We start from the raw sequence: 19,635 nt of genomic DNA, 5'->3' as shown, positions 1-19,635 counted from the left end.
TTCTGCAAAACCTTAGAATTGTTGAAGGGCTCACTGTAACTACCTGAGACTAGAAATTCAGCAAAAGTGAGTTGAAGGTAGGCAGTAATGATCACATAATGAATAACCTTGAGCATGACCGGGAGAATGTCAATGAACTTTGTGTTAAAAAGGAGGAACTAAACCAAAAAAGAGCGAGAAAGAATATTAGTGCTCAATCACATAACAAGTTCTCATCAGACATTAGATTTCCCTAAATCAAATTGCATAGAAAATGACTACTATATTATTTTAGTTACAGTAGCCATTCTAGTTTTACAAGTGCATAAAACACAATAAAAGGCTACCGTCATTTGTAAATTCCAAGTCCCTTGCATGCAATTTATAGTGCTGCACACTGTGAGGAAATAAAAAAAAATCTTTATAGAGGGAAAATCTATTCTCCCTTGAGAGAAAAATGAGCCTATTAACTGACAGCCAATACTTCTGCAAAAATCTCTACCTTTTAGTGTTCTCACAACATTCAGAAGATACTGCAGTTCCCAGATTTCTGTAGTACAGTGCAAATAACAACAGTTTATGCTTCCATTGCACCTTCTGATGCAACTTGTCTACGATTTGCATTAATTAAAATGCCAGAGCTTTGCCATGAGGTAGGCAAGCACTATGGACTGGAATAAAACCCTCACTAAATGCCAAAGAAAAAGCTCCTACTGGCTTACCACTTTAGAGCTTTTTATATCTGTGCCATAGACAACAAAGATGACATTTCAGGTTGGTCTTTACATCTTAGGCCTGGTAAACATGAAGTTTAGACACAGTAATTTTTATATTTTTGTACCTTGGAAAAAGTATATTCTCTCTGATTAGTTTTTATTATCTTTATCTATTAAGTTGTTTATCTTAAAGCAGGCTATACTACTACCAGTCAGTCATTTTGCTGTGAAGACTATATCTTGAGGAATTATAACTGCAAGGCAAGTTATCCCTTCCTCCTAGAGCCTGTGTGTGCTACCCAGATACTTGCTAAAAATTAGCCGATGAGTTTCTACATGTGAAAGGACCTACCCAGCTGGCTTAACGTTAAAGAAATGTCCTTTCTCCTTTAGCATATAATACTGGTACTTCTCCCACAAAATTAAGATAAATTAATAAGCATTTGGATATTTTGCACATTTCACTTGTTAGAATGTTGCTGCATATGCTGCTAAGGTTGCTTTGCTCTAGATGAATGAACATGGGTATCGTTTAGTGCCTCTAGTTTGATAACAATGTATACTGTTCTAATCAGCATTTACTAGCTTCAATGTCTGCTCAGACTTCTTGATAAGTTTCTTGCCAGAACTATTATAGATGCTAGAGTCTCTTGTAGCAGCAGTATATGAGACACAAATATTCAGAATCTGGAAGACACAGCACTGATCTGTTCACTTGCATATAGCAGAGATGGGAACTTATGTGGAGCATAAATCTTTTGCAAACGTGATTTTTCCTTCATGAACTGGAAGAACCTCTTCTCCAGACAGTTGATTAGAAAAATATGACCACTGTTTCCTCACTTGCTTTAGCAGTTATTCTGAAAAGGTCTTACAACATTTTAAAGTCATCCACTATAAAGCATATTGGTGATATGCAGTAAGCAAATAAGAAACATAACTGACTTTATGCTACTGTTTGATAGATACCTTTTTGTCTATATTAACTGCTGGCTCCAAGGTGTCTAGATGCCCTTGTGATCTAAACTCTTAACAAACTTATACTGGTTATTTTACTGTTGATTGCCAAACATTACTGTTTTTTCAAAACTTTGCTGTGACAGGATCAGAATGTCCACTATAGCAAGATCTGGATGCAACAGAGAGAGCCTAACATGTCAGAGAGCAGATGGAGTACTTGGCCTGCCGATCCTGGCCGTAAGGTCACTTGCTTCCTATTATACATTATTCCCAGGACGCTGCTGAAGAGAATTAGACCCAGAGATGAGTTTTTGGTTAGAGCCCAATGAAGTCCCCTATATAGATCCCAAAATCTCAGAAACACACATCAAAATACCCAACCTCATCCTAATTTGCTTAGAAAGTTTAGTAGTTCTCCATACTGTGAAGGACTTAGGAGCCTTGGAGCAAAAATAAAATAAAAAGTCAAAAATGAAATAAGCAATCAGCAGCAACAGCAACAAAAAACCCAAAGCAAACTGCCAACCAAGTTTTCTTTGAAAGTAAGAGTCTGAGTCAGACAAACTGCCCCAGAATTTTTATTGAATAGTACAGATCATAGGGTTTATTTTCTCCACATTTGTTTGTAACACAATACAATACTGTTCCCAGAATTCCAAACTCATCAGACCTAGAAGCAAGAATTGCTCTGAAGTGATCAGGGCACACTGACAGTACTCTATTGAAATTAGTGGATTCTTATTCTTCTCACTGTCTGACTAAGAGCTATCATCATTTTACCCAGATGAATGTATTAAAGTCCACCACTATTCTCAATAGCTCAAATGAAAAACTTAAAAACTGGAGAAAACACAGCATTTTCTTTGTGAATGTGTTAGGGGTGTCTCCTCTCTCTCCTTTCCTGACACATCTGCTTCCCTCCAAGCTGGTAATGCCCTCGCCAGAGAGGTTTGCTCACCCAGCTGAGCAGCACTCTTGGCCAGCCAGAGATGACTCATCGTGTGCCCTGAATGAGCTCCAGCTCGACACCTCCGTGCAGATGTCCAAGCAAGTGAACATTAATGTTTTGCAGTCTTTGCAGCCCTCAAAGTTGCCACTCAAGCTAAAAAAAGCACTGATGATCATGCTTATCATCAAGTGCATGCGTATCGAATTTTCCTAATTAGAGGATGAATGGGTAGAAATCAGTTAGTGACATTTATAGTCTCCTGGAGGCATTACTACAGTGAAAGCTTCTATCTAAACCTAGAAATATATTTCTATTCTAAATATATATTGTTTTTCTGACCCTTTCTAAACCTTCTTTCCAGGTAAAATATAAAGCAGCCTTAACTATTTTTACCTGATTTCCCTGGAAGTAAAGGGTTAGATTTGACATTATCTAGACAAGGAATTTGAAGCTCTCTCTGATTCTGAATAAGAAGATTTAAGTCATTGCAGCAAAGGCAGATTATTGCTCATATCCTTTTATGAACAGGCAGAGCATGAAAAGATATTTCTATACAGCAAATCCACGTAATAAACTATTGTTTTTGACAACTTGCACTGCTTCAGCCGCTTGGATTACTTGCTTCTGTGACCTCAGCCACACACACATATGACAGAGCCCAAAATAGATTCAGAAGATGAGTCATGATGTTCAGGAAGGATTTCAAAACAAATGGACCTATTTACTCTTGCAGCTGTCTCCTGAAGCTAGTACTATTTTACAATGGTGTTATTGATTTGTTTTTATTATCTGCATCTGAGAAGTGCATTTGTTTTTCTTTTTGGGCTGGAGGGAGTTGCATCAGGTGATTAAAACAGTTTATTTCTTCAGAGGATAACACTTCAGGAGTAAATGTGTCATACACATTCTGTTTGATCTAAAAACGGAACATGTTAACAGAGACAATCTCAGCATTGCAAGGATTTTACTTGCTTGCCAAACGCCATGCAATTGCACAGCAGTTTATTTCAGCATTGGGGAAGATAGGAAATACAATGTTTTTCTGTCACTGCGCTAGGGATGATCCATGCTTTCACCAAATCTACTACACAGTATGCATGTTCACGTGTTACATTTGTTGTCTATATCTACTTAATATGGTGACAATGCTGCATGACTAAAAGGAAAGGTCCAGTCTCAAAATGTGATTACAGAAGTTTGTATGGAAGTGTTTTTCAGGTAGACATGGCTCTGTTTTAGCACAAATTCCAGTGCCTTCCAAAACATAACAAAAATTTAAGTTAGCAAAACTCTCAGCTTGGTCTTTTGACCTAATACTATTTTTCTTTGACTAACAATGATCCCGTGCTTCTTTTAAATAGAATTCTTATTCTAAAATGGTTCTCATATTTGACTGCCATAATGTTTCAGCAAGTCTAATTATCTCTTTAAAACGATACTGCTTTATCCAAAAGCAAGATGATGTTTTATTTTCACTTATTATTATTATTTTTAATAACTTCGCCCCTAAAGACCTAAGCTAACTGCTACTGGCATGATAAAATGTACATTAACTTCAGTGGAAGCTGGATCAGATCCTAACAGCAAAAGATAATTACTACATAAATCTTAGGGCCTCATATACTTCCAGTGTAGTTAACTTAAATTGCAGAATCTCTGCAAAAGGATTATAGACCTAATTATTTAATATGGTTTCATGTTAGCATGGCTCCATATAAAAGACTCACCATTTATATCATGGAACATGACAGGCAAATAAACCTCTAGCTGGTGAGGTAGTAAGAGTTAACATTTATGGCTGAAATTATTATATTTATCACATGTGACCCTTGTTGCCAATCAGTAGGTTGAAATGAAAATAGGGTACAGATGATTGCTTTACCTCAGTAATGCAAAGAAGGGTGAAGAAAGGCTTATACTTCTGTTGCCTGTACCATGAATTTAAGACCACCAGGAGCTACCTGTTTGCTTCACAAGCTAAGACATAAAAGAAGGGCCATTTCTCAAAAAAAAATTGTAATGAGGACTTCATTCAGCAAGGTACATAAGACGAATTTACCTTCACAATGTGACAATGCCACAAAAAATACTGGCAGACTTCTGTTAAATGCATGACTTTATATATAGCCATCAGGCAACAAAGGTGACTTCAGAAGAACTGTGATTCACTGAAACGAAACAGTTTTATTAATCACCTCCTACAGTTTAAGTTTATAGAATTTAGCATTTGGATTAACACTTTTTAATTCACTAAAAGAATATTTATATTTCTGAATGCTGCTGACCAATAACTAAGCTGATGCAGACCTTGTTTGTGAAAGAACTCATGCTAACTCCCTTAGGGTATTTCAAGCTCCAGGCAGGTGACAAAAATAGCATCATAAACAATACAAAAGCATGACCACACACAGTCAAACCAAATCAATAAATTAATATTGTTAATAAGTATACAAACAATAGATGTGTCACTGATTACAAGAAAATATTAAAAACCTCCTATGTGTATATTTGCAAGCAGAAATTTTGTCATTTACTCCAGATCACTTGTTTTCACTCTTAAGTTGGGATCTCCTGCAGTTTTTAAACAAAACCAAGTATCACCAGTATACAATGAAGATGAATTAAAAAATTCATAAAAGCAACATTCACATTTGTAGATGTAGTCATAAAAATCATCATCTATTTTTGACTTTTGTTAGGCTAGATAATATTTTAACCAGTGAAGTCATAGATGAGCTTGCAGAATACAGTGATCATTGTAAATCTAGGACTTACTCTGGCAAAGACAGCTTTGGCTCACTCAACAGACTACGCCTGTTACTAAGCAAACTTATTAGCAGGTGTAGTTTTGAACTCTTCTCTTGCTTTGTCTTTAGAAATTTACATTGCTTATCTTTATAGGTACAGAATTTGAAAATTGCTATTGCATTTTATTGATTATTTTTTTTATAGCAGACTGGGTGACTTTATAATGTTTTTAGGAATATTTCACTGCCTTATATATGGAACAAATGCTTACCTTCCCTTTTCCTTTGAGTAAATTTCCATGGAAACTGAACACAGTGTTCTCCTGCTGGCTACATTTCTTGCCTACCTGAGATAGCACTTTGATTAAATGTGCCTTCATAGTTAATTAATTAAAACCTTTATGAGGGTTCTCCAGTCTCTGCTAATATTTTAAAAAAAAATATGTTTTGCATTTAATTTAGCATACTTGCAAGGAAAATAAGAAATAAATGTTTTCTTACCTAGCTAGATGCTGGTACTGCTCAACATTTTCAGTGCAATCACAGAACTTTCAAAGCGTGTGATGCACTGAGGTCTATCATCAGCTCTCGATTCATGACCAGCTATAGACCTTTCAGTACGCTGCTAGCTCCTGAGGCACTGATTGTGCCTTTTTTAGTGCCAACTGTTTCCACAACATAATTTCTCCATCCCCATTCTCCAAGCCATTGTCTTCTAACTTGTAGGCATCAAAAAAAGACAGTACACAGTAGTTCTTCCAAACCATAACAGGCTGTAGCATTTTCCTAGAAATGTTCCCGTTTAGCATATACAGGGCCTGCTAGGGATGGAGTTATGGGTTCTGATGACTCACTGCAGAGAGCATTTCATTTTATCTATCCAGTCTAGGAAGGATAGAAATGGTTTGGGAATCGGACCTATGTTATGGGACAAATAGACTTGTGATAAGAGCCATAATATGCCGAGAACTAAACAGTGCTGATAGCTTTTCATTGTCTTTCCTTATGAAGCCAATAGCCTTCCTTCAGAAAAGGTAAATTGATTACATTTCCAGACACTAGATTTTAAAAAAGGTCTGTGACAGGTACCTCTACACAATACATCTCTTCATTTCCATCCTAGTCTGTCTTACCACAGGCAGAACTTTAATTGTAGACTTCCCTGGAGAATTGGGGTGAGGTGGTGACAATCAGGGAAGCAACACCAACTTGTTCTGATGCATGACTTTGGAATGAAATGCAATAAAGCATCTCTTGCAAGTCCTAAGTGACCATAGACCAGAACAGAAAGTAAACAAAAAATCTGATTCTTTATCACTGAGGCAGTGATAAAGAAAACTGGAGAAAGATAAAATAGTGTTTCATTTGACCTCCAAAGACAACTACCTCAGGGGCAGGGAAAAAAAATAAGGAAACCGTCTGCCAAATGCAAATAATACCTGATTCTAACACATGAGAACTAATAATCAACTATTTTTCCTTAACTCAGTCTTGACAGATTAATGATGAAACTTCAGTACAACTGAAGGGATCAGGTGGATAAAAAACATGTCTTGATGTTCTCAATTTGATTGTATAGTGAGAAAATGAAACTGGAGAAGACTTTGCAAGTGGTCTGAACCAAAACCAAGCCCATCAATTTCAAATTCCGGGTTGAGAAAAAGGAGAAAAGGATTTGGTGAGGAGATGATGGATGATTAGATGAATCTGGAATAGTTGTAGAGACAATAGTAAGACTCAGAACAATGAGAATTTTTCAAGGGAAAGAAGTCACCTTGCTCAAAATAAATGTGGATATGTTCTTTGTGATAGTTTTATTAGAGAGTTTTTTGTATTCCTATAGGCCAGATAACGTGGACAGGTATTCCTCTGTATTGTTAAAGCCTCAAGGTTATTTAAATCAGGGAGGTCACGGCCATGCTGCACATTGTCAGGACTGTAAGGCAACACAACTACCTTGTCACCTTACATACCTCAACAATACTTGCCCTGTAGCATCCTGATTTCATATGTGTGGCCCCTGCGTATCATGACTGCACCAACAAGATTCATGAAAGGGACTGTACACTACATTTCCACTTAGCTTGTTCCTTCTTGCTGCACAGCTGTGCTCCCTCTTGCTACTGGGTGGGTTGGCAAAATGTAGATCACAGAAGATAACCTCGGGGTCATCCATACCCTACTAGAAATGACCAGAAAAATCTGAGAGCAGGGTTTTCCATCATGGTCCTCTCCCTAACCTGCAGCAAGAATTAGGCTCTTCCAGTTTGGATACTGCTCACTGTAGCTGGGATGTTTAGCATGGAGTATGAACTTCAAGATAAAAAAGGCTGCATTAGAGATCCTGGTGAGGAACTGGTATCTGTGCTGTAGCATAAGCTCTCCCTCCATGTGCTTACAGTTTCACCCTCCAGGGAAGCAGCAGTGCCTGCCTGAAGCCTGGCTCCCCTAGTGCCATGGAACCAGTTTGGAGTTACAAATCTACTGTTGCATTTGTCATGGAGAAGGCAGGTGATGACATCTTACTGACTATCCATCTTCTCATACTGCTCATTACTAGCACCCATGTGGCTTTCAGACACTTTGCTTCACAGGCATTTTACTACTTTGTAAGCAATGTACATCCCCATATGCTACATGCTACAGCAAACCCTCTGTTATATGAATGGGAAATCCTGATCCTACAGATCACTGTCAGTCTCTGGAGATGATTAACAGAGACTACAATGAGCAACAAAGGCCAATGAATGATGTCTGAATGTTCAGGACTCAGGTGTCCCCTCTGGGTACACATGGATAATCTTTCTTTCTAATTGTCATGGAGCACCAAGGGTGGGTGCTACTCTGTGACTGGAGAGAGCAGGGATCGAGAAACAGTCCCGCAGTGCTTGAGCATGGAAGGCAGGTCTGAGATGGTAAACAAGGTCATCCAAGAGTCCAGTCATCATCTAGCAAGTCCACAGTGATGAGGCAGATCTGATGTCAGTCCAGAAAGTCAAGTCAGTGAATGAGGATCAGAGTGAGGGAGGCAAGAGAACAGCCACAGATAAAGCTGCAACATAGCTTAAAAGAAGCTCCTGAGAAAAATGGGGTGGGGGGCAAAAGCAGGGAGAAGAAGCTCTTGCTAAGGCTTCTTGGCAGAACATTCTCAAAGACTTTAAGGCTGGACACTGGCACCATTACCTACATGCATGCTGAGTCCAGGCAGACAAACCCCAGGGGGAGGAAGATCACCTTAGTGCTCTGACATTAGTGACAGCCACTGATGGGGAAAGTCTTCTGCGTTTATTTTGAGGAAGGTGGAAAAGGACAGCCAGACACTTCGCGATTATTGTCTCAAAGATGTCTCAGATTCTGGAAGCTATATAAGGACTTGGCTCTGAATAAAAGCTTTTGTCCTAGACTTCAGATTCATACTTTTTGGTGTTTGAAATTTGATACAGCATGATATACTGGTTCTTACAATCCAGCCTGTACCTGCCTTCTTAACTGTCTCCTCAAACTCCAACAGTAAATCTTCCTGCAAAAAAGCTACAAGTACAGGCCAGGTGCAGGAATATATCAGTCGCTAAAAGACTATAACAATTTGTGCAATGATATATGGAGAGGATGTCTTACATTAAACAGGGTAGAAGCATGCAGTCACTGGAGTCCATACAAGTCTGTGAGGTCTGTTACTGCCATGGTATACAGAGGGATGGGAACTCAAGGAGCACTAGCCTCTTGGCCAGGCTTCTTCTTCTTGAATGAAGTCCAGGTATGCATTAACATCCACCAAGTGGATAATCTGGGCCCTAGAATCTCAGTGCAAAACATCCATAGAAGCTTGAATACACACACCCTCTATAAGGTGTGGGCAATGTTCTGGTAGAGAATAAAAGTGACAGAATAGAAATAGAAAGACTTTAATAGAAAGTCTTTAATAGAAAGACTGCAGAGTCAGAGTCTGATCTGTATTTAGCATGATTTTATTACAAAATAGCACTTAGTGTTTACTGTTTAAAAGAAATCTGCAATAAAAACCTCTGGGTTGTTAAAATGCTTGCCCTCCTGGTTAATAAGGATAAAAGGGAATAAAAAGACAGAAAAGGCAAGATAAAGACCATTTGGTATGATCCGATGTACTAGAAGCATGAAACTAATGTTATGCTTCTTTTGGAAAACAAACCAAAAAGCCCCCCAAACCCACAACAGCTGCAAACTGGAGTGAGTCACAAACAGGTTGCCCCAGGGTCTTGGAGGGCTGAAACTCCAAACAAACAATGCTACCAGAAATAGGTGACATATTCCTCCAGTCGGACACACTAGAAAGAGAATAAAGCCTGTCACTTTGTTCAAGAGAGTCACTGCTAACAACAGGCAGAGACACCAGACCCAAGTAGAAATATGTGGACTTTCCAGCTCCATCAGGATATGGAAAAAACAACAGACCAGATTAGCTGGCATAAACTCTGCATGCCTAATACATGGTCCCTCAGAAGATAACTGAATACTATACGTAATTTTGGTAAGAACTAGAATGAATTATATATAATTTATAAATCTGGGGTTGAATCTTAATATTGTGCCTTGGAAGGAAACACCTAGCATCAGGGTTTGTGTCCTGTGGTATAAACAGCTCTTGTACCAAGTGTGGTGCAGCACTTGTCAAGCACAATATAAAGCAGTTTTCTTTTAAACCCTGATATAATAAATGATCATTAATCAATCCCCAGTAGACTAGACATCCCATGGTCTTCCACTAGCAATTAATCTCAAAGTGCTTAAGTCACTTTTGTAAAAATTTAACAGTAACAGCATCATAATAAGCATTATGTTTATTATATATTATTATATTTAATAATAAACCCCAGCATAAATAGAGTAACAGCAGGTTACTCTAGAAAGCTGCATCTGGATGATGGTAAGAATCTCCAGACTTTGTATCTGGGCAGTGTTTGATCTCAGCTGGAAAAGTGTCAGCAGGAAAGATAATGGTGTTTTCAAAGAGATGTACATGTCCTAGGGGCTGGTACTGGCCACAACATCCATTTACATCCCCTAACTCCTGTTATTCTTCATGATTTTCACTCACCAGTAATTTGTGAACCATGTGAATTGTCCACTCTAATGCTTAGTCTTTCACATGTGCAGCACAAAATATTTAACTTAAAGATAGAGGAGTCTAATTTTCATACTTAAATCTTTTTTTTGTTCTTTCTTTCTTGAAAGTTCAGGTGCAGGCAGCACCCAGTGGAGCCCAGGGTTTGTTTCATGCCTATTTTTGTACCATTTCTGCTTGTCCTTCAGAATTTGATAAATGAGGAGTTGTGGAGTTGCTTATAGGAATATGATTATGCAGAATTAAATTGTCAGGCTCATTAATTATTCCAATTAAACACACAAAGCCAAGGAAAGGGATTTTTGTGCCCCCCCCCTCCACCAAATTGCATACAGCGAATCTGCAGACATTTACATTTTTATACTATAATAAATACATCTTAAATGTAAACATCATCACTCACAGAAACAGAGCTGGAGTTTGACTCACAGGGGGCTGCAGCTAGAAACCTCTCCCATTAGTATACCGTTATTTGCATCACTTTCTGACTTAGCCTTGCAAGCCCACCAGCCACCCTAATGTGCATGTGAAGCCCTGCACACTGCTGTGATTGCTCTCCCTTCACACTCAGTCTGCCTTCATCGGTACTTCATTATGGAAATATGCAACTCATCTCTTTTTACCATTGCAAACAATTAGCTTACAAGGGAAGATAAAAATTATATTTTAGCTTGTGTTCACCCATAATTATTCTGGCACGTTAAAGGGAATGGGGGAGAGGAAGAGCCTGCAGTTTAATTCTTAAAAAATTATCTATCACAATTAAGAAACATGCTATCAGATATGTTTTCTTCTGAAGACACTGATGCATTCGGCATCGTTAAATTGCAAACCTTATATTGTGGGCAGCCACTAAAAATAAAACCATTAGTGAAAGAGAGTACATAAGATAGCAATAATAAGGTAACAATAAGATAAAATAGTAATAATGATTACAACCACCAAGACTGTCACTCTATCAGATGTCCAGAGAACATAGAAGATTCTTCCTATTTCACTGAGAAAATGACTGATTCATGCAGGAACCAAATTAAGAATCTGATGGACTTTTTCATTACTGTTGGATGTTAACAACATCCACCCCAGTAAGGGAGGAAAAAAAAAAAGCATGAAGTATTAAAGAGTTGGGGAAATTAGATTTTTTCCTCCATAACAAAAAAGCTGAATCTTTCCTTGAAGAACAAATTCTTCTTTGTGTGAACTTAAACTGCTGCATGTACTCCCCCAAGTAATGTCAAGAGAAGGTCCAGGAAGAGAAGAAAAACTAAACAAGCAGCCCTGAAATACTACAGATGGCAAGAAACACAGTTTTGAGCCCAATATTAAAGATTTCTTACACTCCTGGCAGGTAAGAAGTCTTGTTTAGCACTGTATTCCTAACTTTTCCTGAAGGTCAGTCTAATAGTAAATGCTGGGAAGAAACAACTCTTTCAGAGCTGATTTTCCACCAAGCAGTATGTCACTTCGGTATATTTAGCTGAGGTATGTAACTTCCCCTACTTTATCACCTGAAGACTTCAAGTATTTCTCTTTAGTATTACCTCCCTCCTTTTCGTACTCCAGTTCTATTAAGGAGTTAGTTCGTTTATTCGCCTGCATATAAAGGGCACTGTAAAAAATCCATACTGAAGTTTTGTGCCGAGCCCAAAACAATGACTTTTCTGATCATTTTAAACACCTCTATTCTCTAAATCAGTAAATCTGAACCTTTGGGGTCAACAGACCATGATAAACCGTCAAAATTTCCATGGACAGGCATATACCTTTACCAAATTTCTGACTTAGAAATGCTGGTAAAACGATCAGACTTATTTGTTTGGTTGTCCAGAGAAGTTTCACAGCTCCCAAGAGCCTGTGCTAACCTCAAAAAGGTTTGGGAGGAGAGACAAAAAGAGAGAAGGGTGGTAAGTTCTTTCATTTAGAACAAATTTAAGTAGTAGCTTTCAAACAGGAGAAATCTTGACTTGGACTCTGGAAGCAAGAAGGAAACCAAAGCAAAGAGAGGTCCCGGCTTACGTGTTAGCTTAGAGCTCCTTCAGACCATGGAGCTCAAGTTTTACATTGGTATTTAACAGCAAGGTAGACAAGCATCTCTGAATTTCACCAAGAGAAATTCCAGCTCAAGTTTAGGCTTCATATTTCATAGCTTTGACAACTAGTTTACAAGAAATGTGGCTCGCAAATCTGCATTGCAGTTGAGCTTGAAGGTTTTGGGAAATGTTTATATATGGCCTCCGCCGTTCTCTTGAGCCTGGATCCATAAAATAGACTAACCTAGTTTCTTCTAAGTTTACAAGAAAGATCCTTTCTGCCCATCTCACCATTTCATAAGGCTGTCTCACGTGGAGTTACTGCCTGCAGTCTCAGAGGCTGGTTGGCAAGCTCTGTGCAGGGCTCTCCTGAGACCCTGGCACTCCTAATGCAGGGTAATATGTGTCTAACTTTGTCCATCTTTCTCTGGGAGAAATCCTCCACCTGATTGCTTCAAAAAATGCCTGGGGACTTTTTCAGTTTTCAGTGGTGCTGTTGACAGTAACAGGAATCAAAATAAGGACTCTTGCCAGAAAGGCTTTAAAGAAGTTTTTGTTTGAGCATCACTGTCTGCACTCTGACTGCTGACATGAGCCCTTCACTAGCCTGCAGGGAGAAGTGATTAAGACTCACCAACAGATAAATCCCACAAGGATTACACTCATCTTCCTGTCACTAACAATGACATGAACACAGTTTTATTGTAAGGATGAATCAAAGCTTATGCAAGAAGGCTTTTTCCAAATCCCATTCGCCCAGTGCTGCCTCCTCTTACTCAATTCTTGTGAGATGCAAACCCAAAACTGCAAGTCTGAGATCCCACTGTATTCACTGCTCACAGCAGTATCTGCACTGGTTTCAGTGGATATTTTTCTTTCAGGTAGTGAGGTTATACAAAAGTGTTCAAGGCCAGGCTGGATGGGGCTTGGAGCAACTGGTCTAGTGGAAGGTGTCCGTGCTCATGGCAAGAGGGGTGGAACTAAATGATCTTTAAGGTCTCTTCCAACCCAAACCATTCTACAGCTCTATTGAAATCTTCACTATTTCTGTGCCATTGCCTAGGACCAGGTTAGAAACACAGTACTGGTCCCCTACAGCAAAGCTTTAGCTACCAGTTAAGAAGCTATGACTTCCAAGGGTCTGATTCTCCCCTGGTGCTAAATATAGTTTCTTTGGACTCAGACATCAGGGTTCTTTTCGCTAAGTAAGGAACCGTGCAATGCAGTACAAGTTGCAGGATGGCAGATTGATCTCTAGCCAAGATGCCTGATATTGAGTGTGGTAAAAATACTCCCCCCCCCCCGCCCCCCCCCCAAAAAAAAATCAATAATTGTCAAATTCGGAAACTGTGAAAGAGAAATATCTCTTAACTCTTTCTGTTTACTATCTTGCAAGTCAATATTGACGTTTATTTTAATGCACTAACTTTCATGCTTCATATCCATTAAAAATTAATATATAACAGCATGTGTTTTCTTTCCCTCCTATATCATTTATAGTTTGTTGCTTTCCATTTCAACCTATCTATTATTGAACAGACTGGATGATGAATTTTTGAAACAGAAGCCAGATACAGAAGTACTGGTTAAGTAAATTGTATCTATAAATAACTTCATAACAAGGCCAAATATACAGTAAAATGAAGTTTGCATAAATATCTCTTGATTTAATGCCTGTGTTTCCCCAGCTAACATAAATCTCATTAGTCACAGACACACTGGGTATGGTATTTTCAAAGTCTTTGCTGCTTGGGCCAGTAAACGCTTCCCACATGGTCATGATATTTCTTGTAGCAATTGACATTAATCCTCTGTACAAGTATGAAATGTTCCAGGACATTTTAAAGGGCAAGACTGCTGCTGGCCTTCATCCATGTGGTAGCTCCATGGAAAGGATTGGTGATTTCCAATGACACATACCTTCTGAGAAGTTACAGGTAATCACAGGCCCTTAGTTATGAATTTAGGCATTTCAACATCTATATTTCAGGAAATTCTGCGTAACTCTAAGTGGGCAGGGAAGAAGTGATCAATTCCCTATTTCCTACACAGGATGGAATCTCTGACCATCAATGCTATCAGAGAAAGAAATTCACCATTGAAAGAAGCAATGGATCTTTTATATTTCCCTATATGCTAAAATCTGGCTGGAAAAGAGATATTACTTTTCCCTTTTACTATGTCCTCCTTGGTTTTATAGCTTGTGTGTAAGCACAAATCTCTGTGAAATAGTTGGTTTAGCTCTGCAGTTACAAAGAAAGCATACGGTTCTAGGCTTTGCTCAGAGTGCCAATTTCTTTAAGAAAAAGCTGAAAATATACCTGGCAGAAGTAGAGAGAACCAAAATCTATAATGAAATAATCAGTTCAGATGAACTCTTATTCTCCTTTTGTTTAATTTTATATTCAACACTTTGGTAAGTGGAGATTTGCTTGAATAAGTTTCCTCACAGTATAAAGCTTTATCAGGTTGATGCACATAGCACCCAGAACTTGCTGCTGTAAGTGATCTCTGCATTCCTCAACATGTTGCTGTTTATTTTTAATTGTTTTTTTTCAAGAGTCAACAATGCAGTCTGTGCAAAAGTGGCAGGAAATTGTATAGCTCTGACATTTCAATATGTTGCAATTCACAGTATTCTGCAGAGTTCACAAAAGGCAAACAGTATTTGACCAGTATGTGTCTTTCTTACCCTACACATCTTCCTTTCCCCCGAATTCTTAATCCTGCACGAAAGGAAAAGCATGAAAAAAATGCTAGAAGGAACTACTAGTGATAAATTGCATTGGATTTAATACCAACTGTTTTATAACCTTCAAATTCTTGTTCCCCATTCGGAAAGATATCTGGCTGCTTTGATGCTTACAATGGCAAAAGAGATGTTGCCATCTTGCACCCTCTGTTCTGGGTTCTCCTCTGTTATAATTTTGTTTACCATGCTCTTTCAATATGGTTTTCAAACCTTATTTACATCACTTTCTGTGTGGATGAAAGAGCTTCCCAAATTTATCCCAAATTCCATCTCCCGTATAGTAAAATCTTCCTATTTTTCAGAGCCTTCCATTTTGGTCTCAGTGCCTAAAATCTGGAATCTCAGAAGTTCTTCTGGTCATAATTTGAAATGCACTGTTTTCCCTGAAACTCATTAATGTCACCCTTAATTACTCACTAACTTGAAGTGGCGCACGATCTTTATGCAGATTGTACGCTCCTTCCTGTAGAGCGACTACTGGCATATTAACACTACTTATGTTAACTGTCTCTTCCATATTTGGGTTGTCCTGTTCTGCACATCTATAAATAAAGACATTCAGTGGCATGAGGCATATGCTACCTCAGTTGCCAACTACAAGTAGTGAGAAAGCGTGCTAAAGGAAAATACATTTTTCAGCTAGTCAGTTTTTCTTGTGTCTTTTTTTAATTGACCATAATTGGGATGCACAACCCATGTTCTCCATTCCGTGTGCATCTTCTGTGTTCATTTCAACTTTCTGGTTATTAGGGGACTGAGAAAGGGACAGTTGGACCATTTATGGGATAAGCTGTAGAAATAAGATGACTGTGCAAAAACTAGAACAAGTGTTTCAGTAGCTATTCTTGAGGCAAGTTATTCACCACAGTCTCACTACAGCATTCAAACCTTTTGCCTCTTGTGCACCCTTCTGCTAGGCTTTTAGGAAAACCATGATGTAATGGTTGTGTTGGAGAGTCAGGCCATCAAAAACGCTTTTTAAAAAATTAAGATAAAATCTTGTTGCATTTAGCTAATGGTGATAACTACCATGGTTTAATTTGCAAGCATATGAACAAAGGCCTGAATTCCAATCAAATTAGAAGAAAGAAAAGAGTGAGTTTAAAGTCTGATTGTTTTTATTTTTTTAATCTGAGAGGTAGGAAGCACAAGAAGAACAGAAGGAATCCTGCAAGGCAATTGGAAATCTGGTGGGTTTGGGTTTTTTTTTCCTTTTTAAGAATCAAACTCCAAAAAAAGAGGATTTCTTAAACTATCCAAAGGCACACAGTTCTTGGTCAGTTAAAAAAAAAATATATTTTGCTCCAGATGTGCCTGAATTTTGCAGAAGATATACGTGCATGTTTAATTTTAACAGCACTGTGTAGTGACAGAATTACAACTGCAGAGAGCCACTGCATAAACAGTTACATGTGTCCCGAAATCCTGGTAGATGTCTGCATAAATAGCCTCCCTTGGACAAGAAAGATTTTGCTTGAGCATAATTGATTTTCATAAAGGATATCACATACAGTAGTTCCCTGTAAACATTCAATGGTCATCAGCTGTTGCCTTTTTCCTGAAAAACTTAGCATTTGCAGACATCTGGAATAGGAAATATGTTCTGTCACAGATCTCACAGTGAAGTAACCATTTGTAAAAGTTTGGTGGTCTTTTTTTTAAATTCTGACCTTTCAGTTTGCCTGTGCAGACATAGCCAGGATGTTATGAACTCTAGCTACACATTAATGACAAGGGTTTGTCAGAAGTCTTACTTATTTCTTATCCAAGAGTTAATATCTTAATCCAGAATCCATTTGGATCAACAGGGTAAAAATCTCTAGCTTCAGCTGCCTACAGACCACTCATTAACTGAAAAATAATACTCATATTGTTAAGTATTTAAGTATATCTCTATCATCACTAGAAATCCAAAATTATCTTAGAATATATTAGCTCATAATACTAGAACATAGGGTGCAAGTTACTAGTGGGAAAAGGAAAAAAACCAAAACAAAACCCCTACAATCTGTATACAGTTTAAAGTAGAACAAACCCATAAATATTGTAAGAAGATTGATATAACTAGCAAAAATCATTTATTTGTCTCAGTAGTGTAGGAAAATAACAGGCTGCATGGGATAAATGGTACAAGCTACATCTTAGTTTTCATATTGGAAATTCTGTTGCCAAGTTATACATTTAACTGTAGTACCATAGTCTAAATTTTCTCTCCCTGAATTTAAAGATAAAATTTCTGGTGATGTCAAAGGGATGGGTATGGTGTGAAATACATAAAATATAATATTAATGCCTCAGGGGGAAAAAAATACAGAATTAGTGCAGTCAATTCCCGAGTATGCTAAAGAAGTCACAACAGTCTTAGGTCAAATCCGTCCTCTTCATAAAGTTTTCTGAGGCATGTAATTTCTTGGATTTCATGTGAAACACATGGATTGATAAAATTTTAAGTGCCAAGGTATATGCTATAATCTGTTTCTGGATAGTCAGACAGATTCTTACACACATGCATACCCACAATAACAGTGTAGGAGCAATATACAGTGTAGCATGAAGATGTTTGGCAGATGCTTTAAACACCAAGAATTTTCTCACCACTAACTGAAGAACGTGTTTGGCATTGTATTCCTTGAAAATTACAATAAAAGTCAGAATGAAGGTGGGCATTAAAGTTGAAATAAAAGTGTTACTCTTTTATTATAAGTTGTATTATTTTTAAACAACCCATGTTAAGAAAATATAAGCCCATAACACTTAATATTCACTACAATATTACTTTTAATATCCAGGCAGGCAAGAGCAAAAAGCTTGGCCATGTGACCTGTTTCTCTTCCATCTACTCCTTTCAGTATGATTTTTCCTTTTTAATGGATGGCACCTTAGCTTTCCTAAAAGTTAGATATTCCTGGGTTTGGAACAAGGGATACACAGAAAAATGAGATAGTGTCATATTCTATTGAATCTCCTGTGCATTTACATACAGAGCATTGATTATCAAGTTTGAGACAACTGAGAACTTTAGTAAGAGGAAATAAAATTGTAGACATCTGAAAAACCCAGGGATTTCTATTACCCAAGTGAAAGAGAATAGCACTAGAAAACTGGAGTTTTCTGGTCCAGGACCAAAAAAACCAAAACCAAAACCCCAAACCAACGAAACAAAAAACCCACTGAAGTTTTAGCTTTACTATTGAACTGGAAAGAAATAAAGCAAATTTTAAACACTGCTGCTGCTCATTGTTTCATTTCCCCACCAGCAACAAATTTATTTTTCCAAAAGCAATCTTGGAAATGCTAAGGAATAATTACCTTTGACTGCATGACCTAAAAATCCCTACAACTCCCTCCTGCGAAAAAATCCTCCAAACCAAAACCAAAAATAAACTCAGAGTTGACTGAAGGAACTAACTAGACATTTAGCACCTGTAATATTCTGAGGATTTCACTGTGAAAGTCAAACCGGTTTTTACTCTGACATGATCCAAATCATTAATTTTCCAGACCCACATTTCTACTCATTTCCCACCCAATTTCATCTAGAAATGGGGCAACAGAAGTAGAGAAATCTGATTTTCATTTATAGTAGGCTCCTTCTCATGATGTCCAATAGGTCAAGTAGACAAAAAGATCGAGTTAATTTTATTTTGGCCAATTTTAAGATTCTTGTACTGGCTAGATATACCAGTACAGGCACTGTAATGTAAACAGAAGCTGAGCAACTAAGCTATTTAAGATTACACAAACCACCACATTTGGACCAAGAAGTAAATTCAAGACTTCCCAATCTTGTCTTTGAACTTAACTTCCTTATAAAAATTCTGTCTTTGAAGGTTTCTTTCCTTTTAATATGGCGTCTAAGACTTCTCTCTCCCTCCAACCCCTGCCCCAGCTTACTCAGCATTTGCTGAAGGAGTTCCACATCACCTGAAATAATCATCTGAGATATTATGTCCTTTCAAAATTTTTATCTAGCTCCTTTTTAGAAGAGGTTAATGTTCTTTTAAATTCAGAGAGAGACAGTTTATATTACAGCTATACATTCAGTCACAGCAAAAGCCAAAGCCATAGGTGATGACATAAGACTAGTACAATTGATTTCTAGGGATAATTAGTTCAAATTAAATTAAATCAGGTACTTTCTGGAATTTCATGAGTACCAATTTTATTGTTTTCCTTTTGTTACATGCTATCCAGAGAAACATTTTGTCCTGAAAATAGTTCTTATTGTACAGAGAGACATAAGAAATACATGATGCATAGCAATCTGTTTTAGCTTTGAGAGTACAGAAGATTGAGAGCGCGATAATTTCTAATAGATACCAGAAATCAATTAAATGAAGGTAGGGTCAAACCTCCAAATGTGAATCTAATTTTAAATCATATGAGAAACATGTTTTTATT

The sequence above is a fragment of the Falco rusticolus genome, chromosome 4 (genome assembly GCF_015220075.1).
Source record: "Falco rusticolus isolate bFalRus1 chromosome 4, bFalRus1.pri, whole genome shotgun sequence".
In the NCBI taxonomy this organism is placed as follows: Eukaryota; Metazoa; Chordata; class Aves; order Falconiformes; family Falconidae; genus Falco; species Falco rusticolus.
The sequence above is the reverse complement of the archived record's forward strand: the minus strand, read 5'-3'. Positions refer to the sequence as shown.